The 24,153-nt window shown below is 37.5% G+C and overlaps 1 long non-coding RNA gene across 2 annotated transcripts; it reads right to left on the reverse strand.

Annotated features, from left to right (window-relative positions):
• Positions 1-901: 901 nt before the first annotated feature.
• LOC311090857 lies at positions 902-23,758 on the reverse strand. 2 transcript variants are annotated; one of them, XR_014607957.1, is made up of 8 exons: positions 23,615-23,758; positions 23,253-23,408; positions 22,956-23,150; positions 16,048-18,101; positions 15,727-15,879; positions 15,426-15,624; positions 2,846-3,094; positions 902-2,348 (listed from the first exon to the last, which is right to left on the reverse strand). It is a non-coding gene; the product is annotated as an uncharacterized lncRNA (long non-coding RNA). The 2 variants fall into 2 exon arrangements; XR_014607958.1 differs by lacking the exons at positions 902-2,348; positions 2,846-3,094 and adding an exon at positions 6,635-8,139.
• Positions 23,759-24,153: the final 395 nt, after the last annotated feature.

Consider the following 24,153-nt stretch of genomic DNA (forward strand, 5'->3'; position numbering starts at 1 on the left):
TTTATACATATAATGTCCTGGGGACAGAAATGTCACCCCATAAACTTTTTTATGGAGCTGTTACAAACAACACTTTTGCTTGTATATGTTGCTTAATTTTGTGACACATGCTTGTATTGATCCTACATCATATAATTATTAAAAAAGCTCCAGCAGTGAAAAACTTATTCCACAAACACACATTAGACTTCTCATCTGCATAAACCTTCAGGTGTTTTTCAGAATCGATGTTAAAGTAAAGTTTTTACCATACTGATCAAAGATATGGTTTTGTTCATTAGATCGGTTTATTCTTCATAACTGCATGTACTATCAAAACACAATGTGGGAACTACAATAAGTAAATTATATGAATATATCTAATTCAAGAAAGATCTACTCGGGACACAACCTTTTGCAAACTTACCACTAAGAAAGAAACAGATCATTATTTACACTGCAAGAATTATTTTCTGAAGCTTCAAACACTCTTTTAGTTCCCTGATCAAACTACAAACAAGTCTTTATAGTTCTATAAGAATTTCACCAAATTCACAAAGTTAAAAAAGATGATATTGTGCTTTTGGGAGCAACTCCATATTTTGTTCAATTCACAACCTTTACTTGACAGTATTATACATGAAAACCACATGTTGCTCACTGTGACGACTTATGCAGGTTTGAAATTAACTTTTGACTCACCGGCCAATTTGGCTACTAATGTTTTTAAGTTAAAAGTAAAAAGTTACCGGCCATTCATAACTTCTACTAGCTATAAAAAGAAAAGGAAAAAGAAAAGAGCCAGCCTAACTACGTCACAGCTATATATATATATATATATATATGGATTTTATATATTAATTTCTTATTCAAACTAAATGCTGTCATCCAGCCATCTTCTCCCTTCCTCTGTCATCCTTTTGATTGTTTGAAAACTTTATTTCGAACTATTAAAAAGAAAGAAACACATAAATGAAATATACAAACGAGTAAGGAAAAAAATTATAAAACAAAATAAACAAAACAATATTTAAACATAATACTCAACCCATCCTCATCCTTTTCACCAAAAATGTGTTTTAGATGGACAGATCAATACAGTACAAAGAACATCAAAAAAATGTAGGATGTTGGAAAATAGCAATGTGTCTTCTGTTAACCAAACGCTTTTTAATCTTCGCTATTGCTTCAATGCAAATTAACAAGCGCACCGTTACTTGTTGTGTAGTGACGTGTGTGTTCAAGTAAGCCAAATATGAGCAGATTCTGTGCAATACGCTGTATTTAATATATCATGATGACTCACGAGTTGAGTATTTATGCTAAATCTGTTGAGATTTGGCTTACACAAACTTCTGCAGCAAAGTGAGTAAACCTAAAAACCCGCCAAATTGGCTAGTGATCTGACAGCGTTACCCGCCACAGGTTATTTATATCTGCATTTGGTGAGTTGGCGGGTGTTAATTTCAAACCCTGGACTTATGATATTTCTTCACTCTTCTCACACTGAGTGCAGTGGTACGGCTTCTCTCTGGTATGAAGTCGCTCGTACTTTCAGTGTTCCCAACTGAGTGAAACTCTTGTCACAATATGAGCACTTTCACAGATTTTTCTCCAGTATGAATTCTTTGGTGCCGTTTCAGATATTCAGCTCTAGTAAAGCTCTTCCCACAGTCACAACACACATGATCTCTCACGTCATTGTGTTTTCTGGTGCCGTTTAAAATTCTTCAGTCTTGAAAAACTCTTTCCACAGAGAGAACACACATAAGGCCTCTCATCTGAATGAACTTTCATGTGTTTTTTTAGTTGTGATGATGAAATAAAATCTTTACCACACTGATCACAGTTAAATGGTTTTTCTCCGGAATGAATACGCAGATGATCACTGAGAGTTGATGCTTGAGTAAAACTCTTCTCACACTGAGTGCAGTGGTACGGCTTCTCTCCAGTATGAACTCGCTCATGTACTTTCAGTGTTCCCAACTGAGTGAAACTCTTGTCACAATATGAGCACTTGAAAGGTTTTTCTCCAGTATGAATTCTTTGGTGCAGTTTCAGATTTTGAGATGTAGTAAAGCTCTTCCCACAGTCACAACACACATGATCTCTCACTTCATCATGTGTTTTCTGGTGCCGTTTAAAATTGTTCAGTCTTGAAAAACTCTTTCCACAGAGAGAACACACATAAGGCCTCTCATCTGAATGAACTTTCAGGTGTTGTTTTAGATGTGATGCTTGAGAAAAACTCTTTCCACACTGAGAGCAGGAGTGACGCTTTTTGGCTTTTGATTCTTGAATTTTAATGTTGTGATGTTCCTCCTTAAATTCCTCCAGTTCTTGTCTTTGCTCTTTCACTTCCATTCGATCTAAAATAAATATAAAATTAGAATCAGTTTAAGTGAACCCTGATTTAACCCGAAGTGTACCGCCGGCGATGAGAATGTGAGAATGTCCAAATGTAATGTAATGTATATTTTCTAAAAATGTATAAAATGTTTTATCAAACGATACCTTTTGACTCTCCTTGCTATAGTTTTGGAGATATGAGTCTTTAGTTTTGTGTATGTCACTCAGAAAAAACAACTCTAAAACGCCCTCAGGGCTTACGGGTTAATAGCAGAAAGCAACAGAGATCAAGTATCAGACCTTTGATGTGCCAAAGTTAAGTTCTGTCATTCTCTTGTTAATATGATCAAAATGAGTTTGACAACTGTTATAGCCTACAAGATTATGATTAAAAGTACATAAAAGATGACGATCAAAATTATATAAGCATTTCTATAGAATTTTTCATTCATATACTGATTATTATTTCACAGCTACCAAAGCAAACAACAATGAAGAATCAAGAATGGACACCAACCTATTTGTTCCTCAGTATCTTCATGTTTTATTCTGGATGGTTCTGGATCACTCATGTCTTCAATCTCCTCTTTAATAAACTCCATCTTTAACAGTCACACAGATTTCAGCTGCTACTCCTGGAGTTTGTCCTTCTCTTGTAGGATGATGGGAATATTCCCAGTATTTATTGGTGAATTGTTGTGGGAGGGGCTTCACTGCAGGTGTGAACTGTGATCACTGTGTGATACTGACGCCCACAGGACCAGATCTGGAAAAATCAAAGAATAGATACTGGATTACCTTAACAGCAAAACACAAGTGGTGCTTCAAATATATTTAGTTCAAATATAGAGCATTTTGACTGTTACATATTAGTAGTGTATAAAACTGCTCTAGGTTGCTAATTTTTATGTAACCCAGAATATTATAAGGATACAGGTTACAGGGCAGAAGTTATATTATTATCTAAACTAATCAGAAATCTAACACAAGACGACAGAAATCCACTTAATATGCAATATTCAGACTGAATAGAGGAGGTTTGTAGTATAAGTAACAATTCTTTTAAAAATGTATTTTTTCATGTTGCTTCGCCAGCAAAGTTGTTTTGAAACAAGTTTACCAGCCGCAGAAATACAGCGGTTACTCCTGAACACAAGCAGCGCTGCGCTTATAAACACTACTTTATTAGGCATAGTGAAGAAAGATAAAAGAAGATGCCATTGAAACTTTTATGAAGACAGTCATTTCTCTTCAGATATACATTCAAATAAAAACTCCTCAGATCTGCACTAATCATGTGAATGACCGATTTCAGAGTCAGAAAGAGAGTTTGCAGGTGTGGTTTCTGTAGCCTTTAATAGTATTTTTAGTCATGCACTTTAACCTGAGGGGTAAAACATTAAAAACACTTTCAATAAGGTCAATCAACATTTATTTATTAAGCACATTTAAAAACTACACAAGTTGGCCAAAGTGCTGTACGTGTCTAAAAAATTACTCAATAAAACACTCAACAAACATTACTCAACACAAAACAATGGCTCAATATACAACACTGATCAGTGTCCCAAAACCTAGGGGCAATTATATGCCACAGCGTAGAGGTGTGTGTTCAGCGTAGAGGTGTGTGTTCAGCGTAAAGGTGTGTTATCAGTGTGTTTTCAGCGAAGAGGTGTGTTTTCAGCGTAGAGGTGTGTTTTCAGCATAGAGGTGTGTTTTCAGCGTAGAGGTGTGTGTTCAGCGTAGAGGTGTGTTTTCAGCGTAGAGGTGTGTGTTCAGCTTAGAGGTGTGTTTTCAGCGTAGAGGTGTGTGTTCAGCTTAGAGGTGTGTTTTCAGCGTAGAGGTGTGTGTTCAGCGTAGAGGTGTGTTTTCAGCGTAGAGGTGTGTTTTCAGCTTAGAGGTGTGTTTTCAGCGTAGAGGTGTGTTTTCAGCGTAGAGGTGTGTTTTCAGCTTAGAGGTGTGTTTTCAGCGTAGAGGTGTGTGTTCAGCGTAGAGGTGTGTTTTCAGCAAACTCTGGGATGATCTTATGTAGGGTTTCTCAAACTCAGTCCTGGAGGGCCACTGTCCTGCACAGTTCAGCTCCAACCCTGATCAAACACACCTGAGCAAGCTTATTAATGTCTTCAGGATCACTAGAAACTCACAGCTAGGTGTGTTTGATCAGGGTTGGAGCTAAACTGTGCAGGACAGTGGCCCTCCAGGACCGAGTTTGAGAAACCCTGATCTTAGGGGTCGAGCGGAACAATGATGCTGTAACAAACGTGCTATACACTCTGGAGCAAGACCATGCAAATCTTTAAAAACCATGGCCAAAACTTTATATTGGTCTCTAAAATCAACAGGAAGCCAGTGCACAGAGGCCAGCACCGGAGAAACTCTAGATCGTTTCCCTGTGCCTGTGAACAGTCTGGCTGCTGCATTTTCTAGACAGATTCTAGACAATCCCAAATATAACGAGTTGCAATAATCCAATCTGGATTAAATAAAAGCATGAATGACAGTTTCCATGTCCTTAAAAGACATAATTCTCTTAAATTTGGCAATGCTCTAGCCTGGCAAGCCAGACCTACATCAAGATGTTAGCCATTGGCACGGCTCAATCCGAGGGGCGGGATAAACGGTTGTCTCTCAAAATCCCTCTGCACGCAATAGGACAGCGCTTCAACCAATCAGAGCAACGAAGAAGGCTAGTTGGTATATTAAACTTTTGCCGTATCCAGTCCTTCTTCCTTTTTTAAAAATAACTTAAGTGCTGTTCTTTGCTCTTTTCTCAAAGAAAAGCTTAACTCCAAGTCCTCCAGAGTCGCGGCCAAAGCCGGTTCGAAAGACTGCTGTTCAGCAGCCATTCTTTGTTTTCAAGTAGCAGGGAACCGTCGCAACTCTGTCGTCATTATGTTAAGCCCGCCCCGCCTACTCTATACACGATGTGATTGGCCTGACCTGAGTTTGGTTTTTCCAGCTCGAAAGTCAACGGAGTTGTTAGACCACACTGGCTGCAAAATAAATTTTGCTGCCGCTAGGGTGCGTCTAGATTTCTAGGCTAGCAATGCTCGGCAATTTATAGAAACTACTTTTAACCCACGGCATTGTCTTGTTTGTCCAATTTCAGCTCAGAATCAAAAATTACACCAAGGTTCCTCACTTGGGTGTTGACATTAGTGACTAAGGGGTCAAGATGTAAAGAAAGCTGTTTGATAGGATACTTTGATAGGTGATTAACACATAAAGTGATGATCCTGTAGTTTGTCTGACACTAATGATGTGCCAATTTACAGTAGATCTCAGACATCACCATAACGAATGAGGTGAAAACAGGGACTATTGAACGAGATGATGCTTTTCAGCAGCTCAGTGTTTGTTAGACTGTTAATTTGCTAATTGACATTCACAGTTTTGTTTTTCTTTAGACTGTTTTACATTAGGGCCTCTTCTCAATTGTTAAAAGATCATTCAAGAGTACATTCATCCAGTAATGAAACAAGTAAAAGATGTGTTCGACTTGAAGCGATGCTGCACAGATTGATCGATGCATGACATGTACAGCCGCTCTCTAATCGCTCTCTCTGTACTTTGATACTGTTGGAGAATTTAATTTGTCTCATGTAAAAGTCTAAATGCGGTAATACCAAGCAGAAAATAGGCCACAAGGATAAGAGAATGGAAAAGTACCCAAAAACCTGTAGGAGGGATGCAGGTGTTGGGAAGCACTGCAAGAAAAGTGTGTTATATGAGATGTTTTGAGACTTCCACCAATAGAAGAAGGTCTAGGGGAAGATGTTTGTAATGGTGGCGAGGACACGAGTGGCAAAAAAGAAGAAATAGATATAAGGGTGCGATAAGAAAAAGGTATAAGACATGAGGACTGGCAATGGTAACTTTAGATGGCCAGCTGGCATCTCACTTTGTTGAATTGCTCAAAGTTAATTCTTCTGAGACCTGGAACTTCGACTCTGAAAGATTTCTTTGAGACCCGAACCAAAAAGACTTTGAATTTGCCACAACAATACATACATTTCTCATACACTGATCGGTATGCGCAGCGCCACTTCAAGTCGAACACACCTCAAGTCTTTATGAGAGAGTCATTGAATCATTCATTCAAACATTGAGCAATAAAGCCGGAGATAAAGAGTACAACGTCATATCCTTTGTGTAGATTCTTAAATGTTACATCCCTCGACCCGTCTAAGGGAAGTAATAAAGAAAAAAAGCATAAACGAAACAAAAACAAAAGTAAAAAGGGATAAAAAAAAAAGCGAGAACACACTTTAATCCTCTGTCCCAGGCAGAAAATGATGACACCAGATTAGATATAAACGAAATGGGTTTTATTTTCAAACTGTGGGCCTGGTTTCACAGACAGTGAAATGTGACCAATGCATTTAATCAAAAAATGTACTTAAACTTAAAGCCTGTTTTTACATGAAACAAATCAGTTACACTTTTTTCCAAAACAAACTTTTTTTCTGTTTATTTCTAATAATTGCATATTCTTTCAGAACACAGTATACTTAGTAAATAAGTAAATTACATGAAGATATCAAATTTCAAATAAGACCCATTTAGCACACAACTCACCCTGACAGTTTTTTGCAAACTAACCACTTGGAAAGAAACAAATAATTATTTACACTTTTTTTTCCCCTGAAGTTTCAAACACTCTTTTAGTTCCCTGATCAAACAAACAAGTCTTTCTAGTTCTCTAATCGTTTCACCAAATTCTCAAAGTTAAACTAGATATTGTTCTTTTGGGAGCAACTCCATATTTTGTTCATCTCACAATATTTACATGACTGTATTTGACATGAAAATGAAACGTTGCTCACTGCAACAACTTTAGAAAAGAAAATAATATTTCTTCATGTGCCTGAGAAAACTACACGAATATCTAAAACTCTTCTCACACTCAGGACAGCAGTACGGCTTCTCTCCAGTATGAGGTTACTTACAATATCAAATGTAGACTTTTTCTTGAGTCTCCTGCTTCTCACCTGCACCTAGACATATATTTTATCCCAGATAATTTACTTTAATGTATTTAACATCAAAAGACGAATACTGCTCATTTGCAACATTTTTTCAAATGAGTGTGAAGGCTTGATAAATGTCTAAAACTCTTCTCACACTGAATACAGTCGTACGGCTTCTCTCCAGTATGAAGTTGCTCGTGTGATTTCAGGTGTGCAGACTGAGTAAAACTCTTGTCACAATATGAGCACTTGTAAGGTTTTTCTCCAGTATGAACTCTTTGGTGCAGTTTTAGATGCTCATCTCTAGTAAAGCTCTTCCCACAGTCACAACACACATGATCTCTCACATTACTATGTATTTTTTGGTGCTGTTTAAAACTGTTCAGCCATGAAAAACTCTTTCCACAGAGAGAACACACATAAGGCCTCTCATCTGAATGAACTTTCAGGTGTTGTTTTAGATTTGATGATGAAATAAAATCTTTACCACACTGATCACAGTTGAATGGTTTTTCTCCAGAGTGATGGAGCAGATGAACATTGAGACTTAATGCTTGATAAAAACTCTTTCCACACTGAGTGCATGTATATGTTTTTTCACCAGTGTGAAGTCTCATGTGTCTGTTAAGGTTTCCTTTTTGTGTAAAACTCTTTCCACACTGATCACAGTTAAATGGTTTTTCTCCAGAGTGAACACACAGATGAATTCTGAGTCCAGATGTATATAGGAAACTCTTTCCACACAGAGAGCAGGAGTGCAGCTTTTTGGGTTTTGTTCCTTGAGTTTTGAAGTCACAGTGTTTCTTTACTTCATTTAGTTTTTGTCTCACTTCCATCTGGTCTGAAATAAACAGATTAAGTAGTCAATAATCAGTTCAAGGAGGATAAGTGTGAAAATTAAAGGGAATATTTAACAGAAAACAAAACCGGTTTCTGTCTGAGTATAAAGCATCAGATCTTTGATGTTCAAAGGTCAGTTCTGTCATTCCCTTGTTAAAGGCACAAACATTTTCACAGTAATTTTCACCACTAGAGGTCACTTATTAAAAACAAGAACAAAGATGTAGCTTGATGACGGGTGAATGAGCGTGTAATCATGGGGGTTGTTGCCTTCCCCTCCACAGCTGATGGAAACCATGTTTGTGGTGAGCAGGACAAGGCAGAGGGCCGTGAGAGAGTGGCACGAGGCCGGTTGTCGCTCTCTCATGGCCCTCGGTCTCGTCCTGCTCGCCACAATGTTCATGGGTGAGCTAATCTAGTTTTATTAAAGGGGTCATATAATGCCATTTTTGTACAAGCTAATATGATTCTTTAGGGTTTAAATTAAAAGTTTGTAATATACTTTAAAAATTCTCATTAGTATTGTAAGAAAACACTCATTTTACCTGGTCAAAAACAGCTCTGTTTTCAGCACGCCGTTTAAGTGCATGCGTCTTTAAATGATAATGAGCTTTGCTCACCCCGTCCCTCTGTTCTGTGCGTACACCGTTTGTAACACAATAACCATAACGCGTTGTTCATTATAAACGTGGGATTATGAATTATATTGAGAACGTCGTACATATGTACATATGATTGACAGCTCGCTCACGAGCGAGGGCGGGGCTGTGTTGAAACGCTACTGTTAATCAACAATCATGTGACGTCACAAAATCGAACAGCTTGATTTGAGTTGGGGGGAAACATAAAAGAAGAAAAAACACTGGATGGTTTTTTATCATTTTATGATGGTTGTGTATAGGCACTGCCAACACACATTTCAGTACAATCAACTTGTAAAAGTGCACGTACCATTATATGACCCCTTTAACATTACGGTGTGTAGGAGCTGAGGCGGAATCAAACAGCAGTGAATCTTTCAGACTGATCAAGAAGAAGAATCCCATAGAAAGCCCAAATCAACAATCTAGGACAATAAACAAAGTGGGCACCAGCCAGTCTGAGCAAACTAACGAACCCCCCAGCTAAGTACTTTATGGCCATGTAAGCTTGAAAGAGATGAGCCTTGCTAAAGGAAGAACTTTGTCATCGTTAGGCAGCTTGTATAAGACGGATTGGTTTGGAGATGGCTAGGGGTGTGACGGTTAGTATATAACCGTGAGACCGACGGTTATAGTTGAACACCGTCATTAGAACTCTATAACCGCCAAAACCGTGTTATTAAAATATTTTTTACAAACATTTTTTATCATAAAGAATGTTTAAAAACGAATTAAAAACAATTGTTAACAGTCTGTGTTATTAATGGTCTACGTCGTTTCCAACTGTATTTGATTCTTTGCCAAGTACCCCTTGACCGACCGCCAATCATTTGAAATATATAAAAGCTATGATATAGTGATGTGCCATCATTATGAGATTTATTAAACAAATGAAAAACATTTGCAATAATAAACATTAGCAATGAACATTTGCAATCGGGAGAAATGGTTTTTACCACTTAATGAAGTTTTGTTTTGTAAATCGTCAGACATGATTTTTACCACTTCATTAAGTTTTGCTTTGTAGAAAGCCTTTCTTTAAAGCGAATTTCGTTTTGTACAAATTGTATCTTAATTTTAATAAATGTTTCATCAACCAATTGCATGTATTAAATAAAAAAGCAAATATAGGAGACAATATAATAACCGTGACATCGAGGCTCCGATGCGCCGCGTTCACTTGCATTGCATTGTGAAGTTGAACTAGAGCGCATCTCATCGTAAATGAATGAAACTCAGCGTAGGCCTATGCCTCATACATTAGCATTAAATATCTTTGCTGCATCCTTTCTAGAACAGACAAGGGCTTTCTTGCGGCTCGCATCAGCAGAGCATCGCATCGTCCATAGACCGCAAAACAATCAGCGGATGGCGGGCGGGTGCGGCTTTGAAATCTGGTCAAAAAACGTTGGTGCGGATGATGAGTTTTGTGATGCGGTTGCGGATGAACTATACCCCATCCACGTATCTCTACTATTGATAACAACATTGATTGAACACTACACAAATATTAATTTTATTCAAACTAAGTTGTCCTATAACAGACGAACGTCGCAACGTCGCATCACCAATTCTCATCACCAATTCTGAAACCGGCACACCCCTAGAGATGGCAACGCCTGAGCCCCACAAGGAAAACACCAAAGAGGTTGTTTGATCCTACGACAGATAAACAAATCATACTACCTTCTCAGTTTGACCTGAGCTCTGAAAAACAGATCGAAATCTCTTAAACCACAGAGACTGAGGGCCCTATTTTCACAATCTAAGCGTGTGGTCTAAAGTGCACTTAGGCCGTGTCCGAATCCACTTTTGCTAGTTTATCAATGGGAAAAATTTTCGGACTTTACGTGCAATAAACCAATCAGAGTCTCATTTTACTATCCCCTTTAAAAGCCAGTTGCGCTCGCGCCATGGCGGATTGCCATTTGCACGGCGGAATTCGGTAGTTGAAAGACTGAATGCGTCTCCAGAGAGGAGACGGATCCGCTCCTGCGCGAGATTAAAGCCGTGTGTGTGTGTGTGCGCGAGGTTAAAGCTCAAGCAGACCATCTACGGGACAAGCCGGATTCCACCATATCTTTATGTACACAATAATAATCTTTTATATTTTAATACTTTTATTTTTAATATTTTGCATGTTTGTGTTGCTGCACGTCCCCATGTGTGTGAGAAGCAGAGTGTACGTGCGTATTGGACCCGCCTATAGGTGCATATTACTAATGCGCTCTTTAAATAACAAAAAAAATATTGTGCTATTGACTTTAGACCAGGTTTCAGTTAATGGCGAAAACTATTTCAGTTGCCTCAAAATGGCAATGTGCAACAATGCGCCTGAACACACCTCGTTTTCAGACCAGCAGCCCGGGGGCGCACAAATGAGCGCAAATGTATTTGCCATTTAAACAACGTGGCACAGGACGTGAAAATGAAAACTACGTCGGGCTGAAACTAGCAAAAAACACTTGCGTTGTGTCTGGCACTGCATTGTGCCGGGAGTATGATAGGGCCTTCAGACTTTACATATTAACCCTTATGTGCTGTTGGGGATGTTTTCATCCACTACGGGGTATTTTTTAGTCTAAATTTGGCCATAACTTTCTCTGTGTTTCAGCAAATGGAATGAATTTTGGTGACAAATCTTATTTTGACACATATTTTGGGAAAATGCTTTGAAATTTTTCAAAAACTCAAAAGTACACTGTGGGCAAATTTACTACCCTTTCGTTATGTTTGTGGCTGAAAACAGCCACTACTTTAAACTGCTGTAAAAATATAGCAGATAAATATTTTTTTCAATTTTTTTTGCATAAATCTATTAATCAACCTCAGTCCTGCTCAAAAATACTAAATGTTTAAAAAAAAATCAGGATTTTAACTCTTTAATTGCCAAATTCGTAAATGATGTCACTGATTTGGGAAAAAAAACACACAAAATGACTCATTTTCAATATAAAATGTGATTGTGGACTGGATTTTTTTTTACCTTTTATCACAGTCTTGGACATGTCAAAGATTAGAAACAACATTGGTTTTGATGCATTGTTAGTTTTTGTGCAGCATCAGATTTTAACTTTTTCTCCCTCATTTACTGTTCGTGGCTGTTTTTGCCCCATTGACTTCCATTATAACCACATTTTTTGATTGCAAAGCCATGACACCATATAATTATGCATTTTTGATTGTTGGTGGTTTTCCCTGTTGGGAAGAGGTAAAATTTGTAATTTTTACTGTTGATAACCAGGTGGCACCATTAACCCTTTAGATAGGCCTGTGCAAAAAAAAGCTTAGTTTCTGGCTTTTACATGGAGTTATATGCAGTTTATATGGATTATAATAGCATAATAAAGTGTGTGTGTGTGTGTGTGTGTGTACTCACCTTGATGCGTCTGAGATAATCAAAATATGCACCTCAGCTCTCAGAACTACATGGAGTAAACAAAAACAATGTAAGTGTATTTGTGCATCTGCTGCCTTTTGATGGTGAGAAATGCAGACTAAACAAACACAAAGCATGTGGATTTAAATGCGTGCATGCAAGCCTGCTGGTCATTTGATGGTGAGAAGAGCAGCAAGCAACATGAGAAAGGGCTTGACTTGTAGTGAAGTTTCAGAGATGATTATGCAGCCTGACCCCTCCAGCGAGCTGCAGGATGTATCGTCTTCTCCCTCTGACACCACAGACTCAGGAGAGTCAGATCCTGATTTGGATGTGGCACCCTCATCATCCTCTCTAGCTTCCACTGAAGGCGAGGAGGATTCGGAGGATCCTGGATCTGGGTGGATTGGGAGAAACGGCGAAGTGTGGTTTTCCACTAACGCGGAGACAACTCTCTTTCTTCAGCCTGCCAGAGGCGGGACTCCAGGGCCGACGCGCTATGCCATCACAAGGGTCCAGAACATGGATTCCGTGTTCAATCTGTTTTTTACGGAGGAGATGATTGACCTCATTGTCAGCATGATTTGCGTCAACACATACATGTTTGTACAGTCATACAAACATGTATGACTATGCCTTGTGATGGCATAGCGCGTCGGCCCTGGAGTCACGCCTCTGGCAGGCTGAAGAAAGGGAGTTGTCTCCGCGTTAGTGGAAAACCACACTTCGCCGTTTCTCCCAATCCACCCAGATCCAGGATCCTCCGAATCCTCCTCGCCTTCAGTGGAAGCTAGAGAGGATGATGAGGGTGCCACATCCAAATCAGGATCTGACTCTCCTGAGTCTGTGGTGTCAGAGGGAGAAGACAATACATCCTGCTGGAGGGGTCAGGCTGCATAATCATCTCTGAAACTTCACTACAAGTCAAGCCCTTTCTCATGTTGCTTGCTGCTCTTCTCACCATCAAATGACCAGCAGGCTTGCATGCACGCGTTTAAATCCACATGCTTTGTGTTTGTTTAGTCTGCATTTCTCACCATCAAAAGGCAGCAGATGCATAAATACACTTACTTTGTTTTTGTTTACTCCATGTAGTTCTGAGAGCTGAGGTGCATATTTTGATTATCTCAGACGCATCAAGGTGAGTTCACACAAACACACACACACACTTTATTATGCTATTATAATCCATATAAACTGCATATAACTCCATGTAAAAGCCAGAAACTAAGCTTTTTTTTGCACAGGCCTATCTAAAGGGTTAATGGTGCCACCTGGTTATCAACAGTAAAAATTACAAATTTTACCTCTTCCCAACAGGGAAAACCACCAACAATCAAAAATGCATGATTATATGGTGTCATGGCTTTGCAATCAAAAAATGTGGTTATAATGGAAGTCAATGGGGCAAAAACAGCCACGAACAGTAAATGAGGGAGAAAAAGTTAAAATCTGATGCTGCACAAAAACTAACAATGCATCAAAACCAGTGTTGTTTCTAATCTTTGACATGTCCAAGACTGTGATAAAAGGTTAAAAAAAATCCAGTCTACAATCACATTTTATATTGAAAATTAGTCATTTTGTGTTTGTTTTTTTCCAAATCAGTGACATCATTTACAAATTTGGCAATTAAAGAGTTAAAATCCTGATTTTTTTTTTAAACATTTAGTATTTTTGAGCAGGACTGAGGTTGATTAATAGATTTATGCAAAAAAAAATTTGGAAAAAAATATTTATCTGATACATTTTTACAGCAGTTTAAAGTAGTGGCTGTTTTCAGCCACAAACATAACGAAAGGTTGTAAATTTAAACAATGCACAAGGGTTAAAATGCATCCGATTATTCCAAAACCATACTAGACGGACTTATAATCAAACATCGCTCAAATGCATAAATCTCTATCGTTTCTACAACCTATATTTGACTATTACCCTTAGATCACATATAATTAATGCAATTGTTATAAATATTGAATGGTTGATTGAAAGTGAGCCTTGCATGGTACCAGTGTGTGTTTCTGTTCATAACTCATAAAATGACTTGAAAGAAATCTGTGTAAAATGTTTTATGTATTTTTTATTTTGTCCAAATTGTACTCTACTAGAGCGGGAAAGTTAAGAGACCACAGATAACGTGTAATTTATTAATTTTAGAGGAGGAGAAACAGCCACCTCTGAACTAAAGACAGGAGAGGCTTTCGCACCGGAGGAACCTTTTCATAGTTCCTAGAACTATTGGCTAAGTACCCGAGTTTTGGCACGTTCGCACCGCAGAAACTAGGAATGATTTTAGTTCTGAGAACTCCTTTTGGTGGAACAAATTTAGCTCCTACTTCAGAGTCGGTCTAAACCAGCACTATGGTTAGTGTACGCTGATTGGCTGAACGCACGCGAAACACCAGCACCTTCCATTTTAAAAAAAGCTTTGTAAACATGCCGAGGAGAAAATCCAATGCAGCTTGGAGGGGACCAAGCGAAACATGATTATAAATGTATTTCTGCTCAGCTGGTGACACTCGACATCAACCACAAGACATACGCTAATAACTTTTCATATACTGTCTACTCTCCATGTAAAACATTTATATCTAATAATGTATTAGACAGGATTGTTAGACAGACACCAGGGGCGCGGGAAGTGCTGCAGCGCAACGCAAATGTTTGTTCATTAACATTTAGTCATTTATTTGTAATAAACACTTTAAGTGGGCTATTTAGAGCATTTAGCGCAGTGTGTTACGTAATATTGTGTGTACGCAGAAAGAATTCATTCACAGCAGCTCAAAAAAAAAACTCCAAGTCCACCGTATAGCACTAGGCAGGTTTTTTGTGTTAATTTCTATTTCCTGTCGCTGTGCAGACTCCTTTATTGTATATGACACTGTAAACAGCCCAATAACCCTTTTCTTTAAAGGCTTAATATATGTCCCGTTGACCAGTCCGTTGCATTACGATTAAAAGCAGTATCAATAAAGTAAACAATGTGATGTGCAGTCAGGTTCGAGTGTGTGCGAAGTTTAACCGAGTGTTCTCACTGATACGCTTGTTGTTATTCACAGAGTTTTGACGAGTTTTATAGTCTTGATATTGTTTCTTATTCAACAGTGGTGAAACCCCCCGGTTTTTGGATGTTTTAATCTAACAATCGTACATATTGTGCCTTTGATACAATTAAAACTGCTATATACAAGGTTATGAACGTTTAGATGCATTTCTCTATCATTTATCATCCAAATTATTGAAGAATCAAGAATGGACACCAACCTATTTGTTCCTCAGTATCTTCATGTTTTATTCTGGATGGTTCTGGATCACTCATGTCTTCAATCTCCTCTTTAATAAACTCCATCTTTAACAGTCACACAGATTTCAGCTGCTACTCCTGGAGTTTGTCCTTCTCTTGTAGGATGATGGGAATATTCCCAGTATTTATTGGTGAATTGTTGTGGGATGGACACCAGATCTGCAAAAATTCAAAGAGAAGTTATTACTTTACTTACATTTAAATTAACTGAACATGTCTGTATTCTGATAGAAATATAGATAATTCAATGCAGTTACATACCAGTTGCATTTAAGGTTTGTTTAATTCTTGTCGAAAGACAACAGGTCAACAGGAAACAACAGGACCTTCATGTTTAGCTGAGCTGCTGAAAAGCCTTAGTCTCCAATAGTTCCCTGTTTTCACCTCATTCATTACGGTGATGTCTGAGATCTTCTGTAAAGTGGAACATTAAGCACATTTTATTGGTGTCAATAGGCTGAAACAGAGTCTGTGAAAAACTCTGCAAACATATTATTACACTAAGAAATCTGGAAACGCAACGCATTTCTTTGTTGAGCAGTTGTTTTATGTTAAACTCTGAAAAATGAGAACATTTCTCACCTGCAGACTGGAAATATACGGCATACGAAGAAAATATTCCACATTTGTCCTTCATTCACGATCGTTAACAGCGTCACTTTCAGCCTCAACTGGTTAGTTTCAGCTCGTCTCTCTCGTGCCTGCCTCTCTGTTCTGCGCATCCTCAGTGCGCAGAGTGTCACGTTTCTTAAAGGGGCCGCATATTCTTAAAATCAACTTTCGTCACTGATACGGAGCAAATACACTATCGTCAGACTTTTGACTTCCGACAGTCTAGTCACCTGAACTGGGTTAATCAAACCTTATCAATACCAACAAAAAAATATATCTTTTCGTAGAAATACTTGTGTCTAAAATTAAAGTTATCCAATAATAACTTATAAATAATAACTTATTTATGGAGCTGTTAAAATCAATTTCATAATGCGGGTAAACAGCACTTTTGCTTGTAAATGTTGCTTGATTTCATGATACTTGCTTGTATTGACCCTACATCATATAATTACAAAAAATAACTTTTTTTTTGGTCCCTAAATCTTAGCGGTAACAGTAACAGGATAGTGAGACAGGAGAGAGATAAATTACACTAAATTGCTTTGGTGGAAACTAAATAGAATTGATTCTCAAGTAAAATAAGTGACAAACATTAATTTATAAAAAACATTTTTCTAAATGTTCTCTTTTGAACTAAAAGCCTGAAAGAGTTGTTTTGTTCAGTCTTGTGACACCAAATAAACAAGAGCAAACAATATTGAATAAGTACATGTTCTTTTATGTGAAACAACGATAAAGCCTAATTTGAAATGGTCTGTTAATAGCCCTTGTGGCCCGACTGATAAACCTTAAGGTGTTTTTCAGAATAAATTCTGAAGTAAAGTTTTTGCCATACTGATCACATATAAATGGTTTTGTTCATTAGATGGACCAAGACATTGTTTTATTCCTCACAATTAGATATATTCATATCATTCACTTGTAGTTCCCATATTTTATTTTGATAGTACATGTAGTATCAAAACAAAATATGGGAACTGCAAGTGAATGATGAATATATCTAACTCTAGATAGACCTATTTAGCACACGACCCATCCTGCGAGATTTTGCAAACTTACCACTAAGAAACAGATCATTAGTTACACTGCAAGAATTATTATCTGAAGCTTCAAACACTATTTTAGTTCCCTGATCAAACTACAAACAAGTCTTTCTAGTTCTATAAGAATATCACCAAATTCAGAAAGTTTAAAAGAGAAATATTTTGTTCAACTCACTACATTTAATTGACAGCATTTGACATGAAAATGAAATTTTGCTCATTGTGATGAATTGTGATATGTCTTCATGTGACTGAGAAAACAATTTCTAAAACTCTTCGCACACGGAGTACAGTACTACTGCTTCTCTCCAATATGAAATCGCTCATGTGATTTCAGAGATGCTGACCATGTGAAACTCTTGTAACAAACTGAGCACTTGTAAGGTTTTTCTCCAGTATGAATTCTTTGGTGCTGTTTCAGATAGTCAGTTCTAGTAAAGCTCTTCCCACAGTCCAAACACACATGATCTCTCACTTTATTGTGTGTTTTCTGGTGCTGTTTAAAATGGTTCAGTCTTGAAAAACTCTTTCCACAAAGAGAACACACATAAGGCCTCTCACCTGAATGAACTTTCAGGTGTTGTTTTAGATTTGATGATGAATTAAAATCTTTACCACACTGATCACAGTTAAATGGTTTTTCTCCAGAATGAATGCGCAGATGAACACTGAGATCTGATGCTTGACAAAAACTCTTCTCACACTGAGTGCAGTGGTACGGCTTCTCTCCAGTATGAACTCGCTCATGTAGTTTCAGGTTTCCAGACTGAGTGAAACTCTTGTCACAATATGAGCACTTGAAAGGTTTCTCTCCAGTGTGAATTATCATGTGTCTGTTAAGGTTTCGATCATTTTTGGAAACTCTTTCCACACTGAGAGCAGGAGTGCAGCTTTTTGGCTTTTTTTCCTTGAGGTTTGAAGCCATGTTTCTCCTCCATTTCACGCAGTTTGTGTTTTTGCTCCATCACTCCATCTGGTCTAAAATAAACATATACAGTTCAAGGGGAGTAAATGTGAAAATTTAAGTTAACATTACTAACTAAAAGACAACAAGAGATCAGAGGTGTATTCCAGAAAGCAGGTTATGTGACATACCTGGGTATGTTTAAGGGCAAGTAAGCGGATAACTTTTCAACTTTCGGTTCCAAAAAAAATGGAGGTAACTTTTACCGTAAATAGCCATAGTACCTTACTCTCTGAACATAACCTGATGAGGCTCCAGTGGGCGTGACAGATTGCGCACACTATCATAGTTATATCGATATATCAGGAAAACTATTAAAACAATGTTATGTTTATTTTATCCAAGTTAATGGTTATTATATATACACAGCTCTGGAAAAAGTCCACTGCAAAATAGTAGTTTCATATGTATTTGTTTGAGTAAAACGAACATTTCTGATTTATTCTAAAAACTAATGACAACATTTCTTCCAAATTACAAATAAAAATATTGTAATTTTGAGCATTTATTTGCAGAAAATGACAACTGGTCAAAAACAAGAAAAAAGATGCCATGTTTTCAGATCTTGAATAATGCAAAGAAAACAAGTTTATATTCATTTTTAAATAACGCGATACTTGTGTTTTTAACTTAGGTAGAGTTCAGAAATCCATATTTGGTGGAATAACCCTGATTTCCAATCACAGCTTCAGATTCATTTGGTCACATTGCTGTTGGGCGACTTTATATTTAAGCCACTCCTGGTGAAAAAAATAAAGCATCTTAGATTTATGTAATGGCTGGTGACCCTCCATCTTCCACTTGATCACATTCCAGAGGTTTTCAGTGGGGTTCAAGTCTGGAGATTGTGATGGCCATGACAGGGTCTTGATCTGGTGGTCTTGTCAATGTTCGGGAACATTCTCAGAGCAGATGGAAGCATGTTTTCTTCCAGGATAACCTTGTACGTGGCCTGAATCACACGTCCTTCACAAAGACAGATCTGCCTGATTCTGATCTTCTCTGATGAGTCCAGTTTTCAGATTTGCCAAACACCTGGGGCCTCATTTATCAATCTTGCATACGCACAAAAACTTTGCGTACGCCAGCTTTCACGCTCACAGTCGTATGTACTAACAGTGAAATTAACGCGAGAATGTGCGTTCCTCCACGCCAATTTCATGTCTGGCGTACGTACATTTCTCATTGTTTTTGTCCGTTGGCGACTCTTACAGGCAATGAAGTGAAGTTGCAAACATTACACAACGAATTGTTCTACAATTGTATCGCACCACCAACCGTGGGAAGCATTGCTATTAATTTGCAATTTATAAAATAAATGACATATATTGTCACACAAGCCTTATGGAAATATTCTATCAATTATGCAATTAAGTAAGAACATATAAAAGCATATGCAAATTGATACAACCCTTAGTCTATGGCAGTGACAGCTTTGGTTTAATGTCCACCTTTATATCAGACCATTTCTTTTTAATGTAATTTAGGGTAGACTGTGTACAGTTGAGACATGTGTACAGTTGAGACACCTTAAATAACTTGCGTTCGCAGCAAGCACAAGTTGTGATTTTTGCTGTGCACGTGCATATTAGTGTCCTCTTTGATCGTGGGAAATTTGAACAACGGACGCATCTCCGATCCGAAGATATCGGGAAAAGTTTTTTTTTCTAAGATATGACGTTCACTTCACCATGCATTCTCCACAATTAATAGCTTATTATCCTTATGTGACTGTTAAACGTAACTGGTATCACCACAAACGTTATTCTGTGCCCTAAAAACTGGCATATTTCATGGTATTGTGTCATGCAAGGTAATTGCAAAATCTAGAGAAATGTGCGATGTGGCCAGCGGGGGATAGTTGAGACACATACTGTACCCCCGATAGAGTTCTATTAGGAAACACACTGTTTAGTTGTTCAGCGTTATGATAACAGGTTAAACGTCGTAATAAGCCAGCATAGGACGCAAATGAAAATAAAATTTGATATTTGTGATATTTAAACTATGTATTATTAATAAATATTGTTACATATCTTGTTCCTGCTTTATACATTTTAACCAGTGCTAATTTAAATAAAATGAATGAATATAAATGGATGAATAAACAAAAATGCTGCCCAATTGTTATTTTCTTTATTTGTCTTTATTTTTTATATTTACAATGAATGGTTAGTTACCTTCACATCATTAGAAATGGGTGTCTCAACTGTACCATGCACTGTCTCAACTGTACCACATATTGGTACAGTTGAGACAAAGTTGAGACAAAAAGCACCTTATTTTTATGAGCTAATTGTGGAAAATATAAACTAGGGTATTATTGATTGATAATATCTTAGTCTACAAGCTAATGAAATGTCATGTGGAGTGTCATGTGGAAATTCACTTCTTTTCAGTGTCTATTTTTGTGTGAAAAATCAAATCTCAACTGTACTCAGTCTACTCTACAGTGCGACTTTCAGATCCCACCGCATTGACAGCATCAGCCAAACTCTCCCACTCATATTTTTTCCTTTTGTTATTAATTCCGGAGGACAAAGTTTCAAATAATTTTTTTTTTTTTCGTTTCTACCTCCGATAGTAGCACCTCCAATTCACTTTCTGTAAAGTTTCGTTTCTTGCCGCCATTTTCTTACTGCTTTCTTTTGCCAAAGTGGACTCATTACCATATTTAAATTAATTTAATTAAGGGAGGAGACTGGGTGGGGCGTTGTGCTCGTGCATGTGCGCTCAATTTTACGTTAACTGGGATGTACAAAGAGAATATGCGTGGGATCCTTCGTACGCAGATATTCATACATCTGGGGTTTTTTGTGCGTACGCACATTTACAGCTTTGTCCGTACGCAATGTTTTAGTATGAATTCAACGCAAGTCTTTGTACATGAGGCCCCTGGTCCTCTGATGGTTAGACAGAGACCTGGAGAGGCGTACATCCCCCCTCGTACCCACTGTGTAATTTGGTGGAGGATTGGTGATGATCTGGTGGTTCTTCAGTAAGGCTAGAATTAGGCAGATACGTCTTTGCGAAGGATGCATAACTCTAGCCATGTACAAGATTATCCTGAAAGAAAAATTGCTTCAATCTGCTTTGACAATGTTCCCCAACTCTAAAGGCCCGTTCACACCAAGAACGATAAAGATATAGTTCTAAAAATCGTTCTAAATATAAAAGAATAGCAGAATCCACACCACAGCTATAACGATAACGATATAGAGGAACGATATCGTTGGGATCAGTTTCAGAACGACTTTTTCCCAGCTGTTGAACCTTAAAACACTGACAGCTAATCAGAATCCATTCAAATATGAGAGCTCGTGCATTCAAAATGGCAGATGGCATTGTGGAAAAATTGATTGCTAAAGTCCAGAAAAATCCATCAGTGTTTGACAATTCAAACTTTAAGGATACTTTAAAGAAAATGGATATATGGAAAACAATCGGCGCTAGTTTCAACAACATTGTCTTGCTTCCTTTGAAGTTGCAATGAAAATGACTGAATGGGTCATAAGGATTGTTTTTTCCCACAGGACAATGCTCCAATCCACACAGCCAGGCCAATGAAAGTGTGGATGGAGGTCCACCAGATCAAGACCCTGTCATGACCATCACAATCTCAGACCTGAACCCCACTGAAAACCTCTGGAATGTAATCAAGAGGAAGATGGAGGGTCACCAGCCATTAAATAAAGACAAGCTGCTTTAATTTTTTCACCAGGAGTGGCTTAAAGTCTGAACACTTCCCAAGTTAAAACATAAGTATTGCGATTTTTAAAAATGAATATAAACTAGGTCTGAAATTATGGTATTGTTTTCGTTATTCTGAACAGTTGTCATTTTCTGCAAATAAAACTTTTACAGCCATGTTATCTTTGCAAGCACAGACTAGCCTATTTAGTTTAACAAGTCTTTCTTATTATTATAGAATTAGCATCAAATAAACAATATATTTCTTATTCACATTGATTAAAGAATATTAAATGAAAAGATTGAAAATGAATTGTGCAACCACTAAATAGGTGGTGATGTGCACAAAGTATGTATATAGCCATTAAACAAAATAAGTATAAAGAAGTAGTATGGCACACTTTTGCTTAGCGTCAGTTTCATTGTGACTCGTCAATTCGTCACTCTGTTGAGAATGTCTTGTGTGTTGTTAACCCTGAACATACTCTAGATTGGCTGAACTTACTCCCGGACGCGTTTTTGTAACCAGCATTCTTCGAATAAGCAAGATTTGGGTTAATCGACAAAGAGTTTATAGTATCTTTGATGGTAAGATAACCTTGCTTTCTGGAAAACCCCCCAGGTAACTTAGTATACAAGATCAGATCTTTAGGGGATAGTTCACCCATTAAATTACCCCATGATTTACTCACGGGTAAAGACATTGTTGGTATGACTTTCTTCTTTCAGAAGAATACAATCGGAGTTATATTAAAAATGTCATCACCTTTATTAACACAGCAGAGCCGTGTGGATTACTTTTATCATGAATGGATGCACTTTGATGGACTTCACAACAAACGGCCATTCACTGCCATTATAAAGCTTGGAAGAGCCAGGACATTTTTTTTTTTATATAACTCTGATTGTATTCGTCTGAAAAAAGAAAGTCATATACACCTAAGATGGCTTGAGAGTGAGTAAATCATGGGGTAATTTTCACTTTTGAGTGAACGATCCCTTTAATGTGAAAAAGGTTAGTTCTGTCATTCACTTGTTAATATGATTAAAATATAGATGAAAAATGCTAGAAACAAGGTAATGATTTAGATGTATTCTTGTATCATGTATCATCCATATACTGCTTTTTATTTCACAGCAACTAAAGCAGTCAACAATGAAGAATCAAGAATGGACACCTATTTGTTCCTCAGTATCTTCATGTTTTATTCTGGATGGTTCTGGATCACTCATGTCTTCAATCTCCTCTTTAATAAACTCCAACTTTTACAGTCACACATATTTCAGCTGTTTGTCCTTCTCTTGTAGGATGATTATTGTAGGATATTCCAAGTATTTCTTGGTGAATTGTTGTAGGGGGAGGGACATTAGATCTGCCAAATTTAAAGAGAAGTTACTGAAGAACTTTACCTAAATTTAAATTGAACATGTCAGTTTTCTGACAGAAATATAGAGAATTGAATGCAGTTGCATACCAGTTGCGTTTAAAAAATGTTTGTTTAATTCTTGTGGAAAGTCAGAGAAACAACAGGACCATCATGTTTAACTGAGCTGCTGAAAAAAAGCCTCTTTGTCTCCAATAGTCCCTGTTTTCACCTCATTCATTACGGTGATGTGATGTCTGAGATCTTCTGTTAAGTGGCACATTAAGCACATTTTATTTGTGTCAATAGACTAAAACAGAGTCTGTGGAAAAACTCTCTGCCAAGTTACATATTACACTCTAATTAATAATAAACCAGGACACAAAACACATTCAATCATCACATCAGTAACGCTACTTCAACACGTACATTCTGGAGCTGTTTAAACTCTGTAATCTTGTAACATCTCTCACCTGCAGACTGAAAATATACGGCATCCGAAGAAAATATTCCTTCATTCAGGATCGTTAACAGCGTCACTTTCAGCCTCGACTGGTTAAAGTTTCAGCTCGTCTCGAGTCTCTCCTGCCTGCTTCTGTCTTCTGCGCATCCTCAGTGCGCAGAGTGTCACGTTTCTTAAAGGGGCCGCATATTCTTAAGTAAATCATTTTTCGTCACTGATACGGAGCAAATACACTATCGTCATACTTATGACTTCAACAGTCTAGTCACCTGAACTGGGTTAATCAAACCACGTTATCAATACCAATTGTCATGTATTACAGTTTTTTTTTCCAATTACACAATTTTGCAAACGAGGCTGGTTTTATCAAAATACTTAACACAATTCACAAAACCACACACCCAAACTGCAAAATACCTAATATATCCAGCAAAATTAAGCAACCAAAACTACATATAGCATTATCAATATCAAACTTTTGCACAAAATGGAAATACCAGATTTTTGTCTAACCAACTACACACTGTTGGGCATAATGAAAAGCACTCT

Source organism: Abramis brama (genome assembly GCF_963993115.1).
Source record: "Abramis brama genome assembly, chromosome: 10".
In the NCBI taxonomy this organism is placed as follows: domain Eukaryota; kingdom Metazoa; phylum Chordata; class Actinopteri; order Cypriniformes; family Leuciscidae; genus Abramis; species Abramis brama.